This window comes from Pleurodeles waltl, chromosome 9, assembly GCF_031143425.1.
Source record: "Pleurodeles waltl isolate 20211129_DDA chromosome 9, aPleWal1.hap1.20221129, whole genome shotgun sequence".
Classification (NCBI taxonomy): domain Eukaryota; kingdom Metazoa; phylum Chordata; class Amphibia; order Caudata; family Salamandridae; genus Pleurodeles; species Pleurodeles waltl.
Window position 1 is genome coordinate 586,808,642 of NC_090448.1, and position 7,224 is coordinate 586,815,865.

At 47.0% G+C, this 7,224-nt stretch overlaps 1 pseudogene; it reads left to right on the forward strand.

Annotated features, from left to right (window-relative positions):
• Positions 1–489: 489 nt before the first annotated feature.
• On the forward strand, positions 490–1,055 carry LOC138259708 (probable ribosome biogenesis protein RLP24 pseudogene; annotated as a pseudogene).
• Positions 1,056–7,224: the final 6,169 nt, after the last annotated feature.

The window sequence follows — 7,224 nt, forward strand, 5'->3', positions numbered from 1 at the left end:
TCTCGTTCTGGATCATAGTCTGTTGAAGAAAAATAAGTTCAGTCCAAAAAATAAGTGCTGGTAGGCTACAACTGCATCCGCCAGCTCAAATTAAGCACTGGTCAGAGGACACAAAGTAGCTCTCTGGCTTGTCGGATGTGAGAGTGCTCGAGAGATAGGCCGAGCTCTTCGGTCCAGCAAGAGTCAACTATTGTCGTTGTTGAGTAAAAAAAAATTGAGGAGCAGCTGAAGATGTCAAACATGGGGCCACATGGCTCAGCCTGTACGGTGTGGATATGCCAAAGGAACAAAGAGTAAACTTAACAGGTATGCTAAATACTTCCCTTCAGTAAAAGAAAGTGGTGAAATTACGCAGCATGCTGAAGGGGGATCTCTGTTCGCATTTGTAACAAGTTCAGTTAACGTGGAGTGCAGCAGCTTCATACAACATACCTCCTAAGCTGGGCCTTCCTTTTCTCCAGTGGCTCGTGGTGTAGGGGCCAGGAGCTCATGTCTATCAATTAGTGTTAGTTCTGCTTCACCCCAGTGCACCTAGGGAACGGCATGATGCTCTTGTGGAATGACTGAAACATTTTCATGTTTTGCAGATCAAAATGCAATAAGAGCTTTAAAAAGAAGTGCAACCCTAGAAGAGTAAGATGGACCAAGGCCTTCTGAAAAGCTTCTGACAAGGAGTTGACTGTGGACAACTCCCTTGAGTTTAAAAAACGCAGAAATGAAACCATAAAATACCAGAGTGTTGTGAAGCAAATTGGTCGAGGCAATGAAACGAGTTGAAGAAATGAAACAGATGCTCCGAGCACGGTTTATCAAGAACAGACTAAAGAAGGAGAAAGAATTGGAACAAGCGCAGGACATCAAAGAAGTCAAGCAAAACATACACCTTGTCTCATGAAAGCAAAGCAAAACGACCGGAGGACAAAATGGTGCACAAGTTGCAAGAAGATGTGGATATTCAGCACTTGCCACTATGTTTATTCTCTTTGTTTTGGGTAGTGTCATTTTGCTACTTTGGGACTTGTTTGCTTTTTATTTCGGCCAAGTGGCTCAGTTGACAATTAAAAACAAATTACTGAACTGGTTCTTTTTGTCTTTCAAAAGACCCTGGTCGTTATATTTATATAAAAAATTAAAACTTACCACAAGGACTAAGCTAGGAGGACAAGTAAAAAAGTATAAGCAGTAATAATTGCTGTTCAACGTGTACCAATTTAGGGCCATATTTATACTTTTTGACGCAAAACTGCGCTAACGCAGTTTTGCGCCCAAAAAATTAGCGCCGGCTAACGCCATTCTGAAGCACCATGCGGGCGCCGTATTTATTGAATGGCGTTAGCCGGCGTTAGCCGACCGGCGCTGCCTGGTGTGCGTGAAAAAAAAACACGTACACCAGGCAGCGCCGGCGTAGGGAAAAATGGCGTTTGGGCGTCCAAAAATGGGGCAAGTCAGGCTGAGGCAAAAAAATCGTCTTAACACGATTTGCGCCATTTTTTTGGGGCGCCCAGATGCCATTAACATGACTCCTGTCTTAGCAAAGACAGGAGTCATGCCCCCTTGCCCAATGGCCATGCCCAGGGGACTTATGTCACCTGGGCATGGTCATTGGGCATAGTGGCATGTAGGGGGGCATAAATCAGGCCCCCCTATGCCACAAAAAAAATAAAAATAATACTTACCTGGACTTACCTTAATGTCCCTGGTGTGGGTCCCTCCAGCCTTGGGTGTCCTCCTGGGGTGGGCAAGGGTGGCAGGGGGTGTCCCTGGGGGCAGGGGAGGGCACCTCTGGGCTCATTCTGAGCCCACTGGTCCCTTAACGCCTGCCCTGACCCAGGCGCTAAAATCCAGCGCAAATGCGGGTTTTTTAGACCCGCCCACTCCCGGGCGTCATTTTTGCCCAGGAGTATAAATCCGACGCATATGCATCGGAGTCATTTTTTAAGACGGGAACGCCTACCTTGCATATCATTAACGCAAGGAAGGTGTTCACGCAAAAAATGACGCTAATTCCATGAACTTTGGCGCTAGACGCGTCTAACGCCAAAGTATAAATATGGAGTTAGTTTTGCGTCGAATTTGCGTCGAAAAAAACGACGCAAATTTGGCGCAAACGGAGTATAAATATGCCCCTCAGCATCTTTTCAAAGGAGAGACAAACAAAAAAGAAGCAAAAAAGTTTAGTAAGCACAGACTACGGAGGGTAATAAAAAAGGAAAATTGTACAAAGCTCCACTTAAAAAAAGGATTTAGCCCCGTTTCCCCGCCTCTTCGAGCAGTAACTACGTAGTTTAAAAATTGCCTCATAGTAATGGCCAGTTTTTAGCCGCAGCCATTCTGTGCTGAACTATAGAATAAGGCACAGGGGCTGTTTATGTGTTGCTACAGACAGCTACTTCTTGTCAACACAGCATTCAACATTTGCCATATATCATACAGAAAGGGACTTTAGGTAAGCCTTGTTTTAGCCATTGGATTGTTTGGGTGAGCCACTTTCAGGCACCGGCTTGATGGGCTGCCTCCTACATTTTGGATCAGCTCGTGGAGAACATTTACCTGCAGTACGTTTTGCATGTGCTAGGCTAAAAGTAATCCAACTGCAACAGTAGTAAGCCTCTTGTCATCTCCAAGCAGCAAAAGCAGTGCCGTTGGTGTTTCTCATACTGGGTGCAAATGATGTCTGCATTCATGTATTAAGGCTCAGAATTACGGGATTTTGGCGCTGGGCAGGGCAGGGCAGCAAGTCACCTTGCTGTGCTGCCCTGCATCAATGGGAAAGGGGAAGAATGCACTGTGGGGCTTATTTACAATACTTTGGTGCAGGGCAGTGCCTCAAGGCTTCTCTTGGTGCTGCCCATGTCAATAAAAAAGGTGCAGGAATGTACCATTTCTATGCAATGTTGCGCATTCCTTTCTTTTTCCACGAAACTGGCACCAAATTGGCTGCCATGCGCCAACTAAGGAACCCTTGCACCAGTGCTTAATTTGTGCTTGTTGTTTCCAGTGCTGAGCACCAGCACTTATTTTTGAGGGCCGGGGCTTACTTTTCGGCCTCAAGCATTTGCCGCGAGCAAAAGACACATATGGGAAAGACGGAGGAAGAGATAAATGAAAAAGCGTCACAAAGAGAGAAAGTCGAAAACTGCAAGAGGGAGCTGAAGGGGCAGGGAGTGGCTTTATATGGATTGAAATGGCTCGAGATGGCTTCAGGATTACTCTGCCTGAGTATTCCGTGTTCACACATTTAATTGCAGCAGCCGCATGTTTAGGAGGAGGGCTTTGGGCACCGGCACCTTTTTGTTTACAAATTAAGCACTGCCTTGCACCATGGTGCAAGGGTGTCTGTGTTGTAGGAATGATTATTTTTGTGCAGGAAGGGACACCTTCCTGCACAAAAACAATCAATGAAGGAGGAAAAAACAATGAGAAATAAAGTTATTTCTCCTCATTACTTCTGGGGAGGCATAGGGGGTCATTCTGACCCTGGCGGTCATGGACCGCCAGGGCCAACGACCGCGGGAGCACCACCAACAGGCTGGCGGTGCTCCCATGGGCATCCTGACCGCGGCGGTACAGCCACGGTCAGATACGGGAAACCAGCGGTGTCCCGCCGGTTTCCCGCTGCCCAAGGGAATCCTCCATGGCGGCGCTGCAAGCAGCGACGCAATGGGGATTCCGACTCCAGACTGCAGACTGCCAGACTGCCAGAACCTGGCTGGCGGTAACGGGTGTCGTGGGGCCCCTGGGGGCCCCTGCAGTGCCCATGCCAATGGCATGGGCACTGCAGGGGCCCCCTAACAGGGCCCCACCAAGATTTTCAGTGTCTGCCAAGCAGACACTGAAAATCGCGATGGGTGCAACTGCACTCGTCGGACCCCTTCCACTCCGCCGGCTCCATTCGGAGCCGGCATCCTCATGGAAGGGGGTTTCCCGCTGGGCTGGCGGGCGGCCTTCTGGCGGTCGCCCGCCAGCCCAGCGGGAAACTCAGAATTACCGCGGCGGTCTTTTGACCGCGCAGCGGTATTCTGCCGGCGGGACTTTGGCAGGCGGCCTCCGCCGCCCGTCAAAGTCAGAATGACCCCCATAGACTTTTGATGCATTCCCAGGTTTACAAATTTTGTAAATCTGGGAATGCATCAAAATCCATGGGTCTGGCGTGGGAACACCCACCCCAACGCCCATGGAAGGCCTCTTTGACACAGAGTAAGGCAACGCAGTGAGTTGCTCTGTGTTGCCTTACTTCATATCTACAAGGCCATGAAAAGCCATGCAAAGTTGTTTTCCAGGGCCTTGTAGATATCGGTCTGCAGCCTGCATCGCCAGTGCGCCACAAAAGGTGATGCACTGGCAGTCCAATCCACTTGTAAATATGCCCCAGAATCTGTGGCATACAGCACATTCCTCTCCTTTTCCCGTGCCCTGGCACCCTTCTGGCATCCTACTACCAACCACGGTGCATAGGTGCCTGCGTCGTAGGCAGAATTGGTTTTGTGCAGGAAGGGAAACCTTCCTGCATAAAAACAATCCTGGGAGGCCTGTTCCTCTTTCCATGTCTGCTGCAGAATGCAGAAATATAAACATATTTCTCCTCATTGCCCCTCCCCTGGGAAGGCGTAAGGTTTTGGCACATCCCCAGGTTTACAAGTCTTGTAAATCTGGGGATGCATCAAAATCCATGAGTTGTGCATGGGAACACCCACCACAACACCTCTGGAATGCCTTCCTTGTGCAGAGTAAGGCAACATAGCAATTTGCACTGCCTTGCCATACTCCATATCTATGAGGCCATTCAGAACCACACAAAGTGGCTTTGCCCGGCCTCATGGATATGATTTTAAGTTTTGTGCTGCCGTTGTGTCACAAAAAGTGACACAAGAGCAGCGCAAGGGGCTTGTAAATATGCCCTTAAGAGATTTTGTATATTAAGATGCACATAAGTCTCTTGTCTAAAGGCGCCCACTTACACTACAATGATTCCCTCCCAATTTATCAGTCCTCAGAAAAAATAATGTTGTTAGAGCTTTCATGCACCCTTCACCAATCAGCTCCTATGTCAATGTTCTCAGCTCCTCATTGCATAAGGAGACACTGGAGTTATGTGGAGGGTCCTGCTGCTGCCCTGGGAGCAGGACAGGCAGATTATCATTCTTCCAGAAGCTGCCTCCATCCTCCTTGCCAGGTGCCACGTCAGTGTGGCCAATACTGCATTTATTTAATACGGCAGGGGCCACTACTCTGGTCCTGGATGCAGGGGCCACAAGGACCAGCATGCTTCAGGGATTTGCTTTTGTCTCAGAATAGATGAGACCATCATAAACGTTTGGGTGATGGTGAAACTGAAATTTAACAAAGGGAGTTAGTTTTAGCAAAATGCTACTGTGTGACAGGTGGCAACCCAATTCTGGATTGACAATGAAGTCTCTTTAGAGCAGAGGAGGAGGATTCCAGTTTATTTTCAATTTAACTCCAGTGAAAAAGAAATTATCCAATTTAATTATTAACTAGTGAAGGTGGTTCCTTTTTCTTGAAGAATCTGGCCAATAGGTTCCCTGTAGTGATTGAAAAGAGGGGGTAAAGATAGAGATTCAAGGAACTTCATATCTGAAAGGAGGGATGAGAGAGCTGAAAGAGTGCATTTTTATGAACTGTTATCTAAATGAAAGAAAAAAAAGTTAACCGTTTAGGACTTGGTTCTCTATCCCCCTACAGAATGGCCATGATAGGGTGCCCCCTTTTGCTTCACTCCCTACCACCCTCTAACTGATTGTGCACTTCCTCTAAAAGGTTCCTGCACAAGACATCCACAGATAAAGGAAGATTTCTGGTGATCGATTCCTGGGAGGCTATGGCCCCAGCCAACAACACCAGCAACTGTATCAGAGGGGGTAGGGAAAAAGAGTGGGATTAAGAGCTGGCTTGCAACCACTCAACAGACGTGTCTCAACACAGGTAGGTCCTGTTGTCAATGATCGCAATCCTCAAACCTATAAATTATATTGGTGAAGGTATCATTCTCAATGTCAGCGATCAGTTGCCTCAGACCCAGATATTCATAGGGAGGAGTTTTACCCACACCAGCAATCTATAGGCAGCCATGGAAATAAAATAATAACAAAACATACTAAAGAACCCATACATAGAGCTGTCTTTCTGAGGGAGCAGGTGGAAGGAGTAGGACTAGATGTTGGGGCTTTGACAGCTATTGCTTTTCTTTCAGGCAAGAGAGGATGTTTGGTGAAGATATTCACATAATCAGGAATTGCTGGGTGTCCACATTGATCAAAGCTATAATCTTGGCAATTAGAAATCTTTCTGAAAAGATCTTTCCAAAAACCCTAGAGGGTTTCTCAGAAAGAGAGTAAATGGTGGAAAAGACTCCAATTCTTGATCCATGTCAGATTATAGAAAGTGCATGATTTAAGGACCCCTTGCTCTGTGGAGAAGTGACAATTCTGGCCTGTCCCTTGTGAAACATACACAACGCCACATTGCCTTGCTGCTGAGTATGACAGAACCTCAGGTGCCATGGTCCCAGCTTGATCAAGGGGTCCTACAACATCATTCTCATGTGTGTAGACCATTGCTTAATTTTTGCTTGTTGTGTCCGGTGCTGAGCACCAGCACTTATTTTTGAGGCCCGGGGCTTATTCTTCTGCCTCAAGCATTTGCTGCGAGCAAAAGATACACATGGGAAAGATGGAGGAAGGGAAAAACGAAAAAGCGTCACAAAGTGAGAAGGCAGAAAGCTGCAAGAGTGAGCTGAAGGGGCAGGAAGTGGCTTTAAATGGATTGAAGAGGCCCGAGATCGCTTCAGGATTACGCCGCCTCAGTATTCCGTGTTCCCACAGTTAATTGTAGCAGCCACATATTTAAGAGGAGGGCTTTGGGCACCGGCACCTTTTTATTTACAAATTAAGCACTGGTGTAGACCCACTACTAGTAGAGGGGATGTAAAATGCAGACATATTTCACTGTGCAAAGTGACTTCAGGTTGTCAGATTCCTATTGCAAAGGTAATGAGTCATTTTTACCCTTGGGTTAAGGAGGAGTAGGAATTATGACGCGTTTTAGACTCTCTGTATTATTTGCCAATGATGCATCACTTCCCTGAAAAATGTTAAATATGGATGCATCAGTTCTGCATGGGATTTTAAGAGGGAACATTTCCTTGCATATGATTAACTTAACCTGACGCAGCCAGTTGTAGCACGGGTAAAAAATAACACGCAG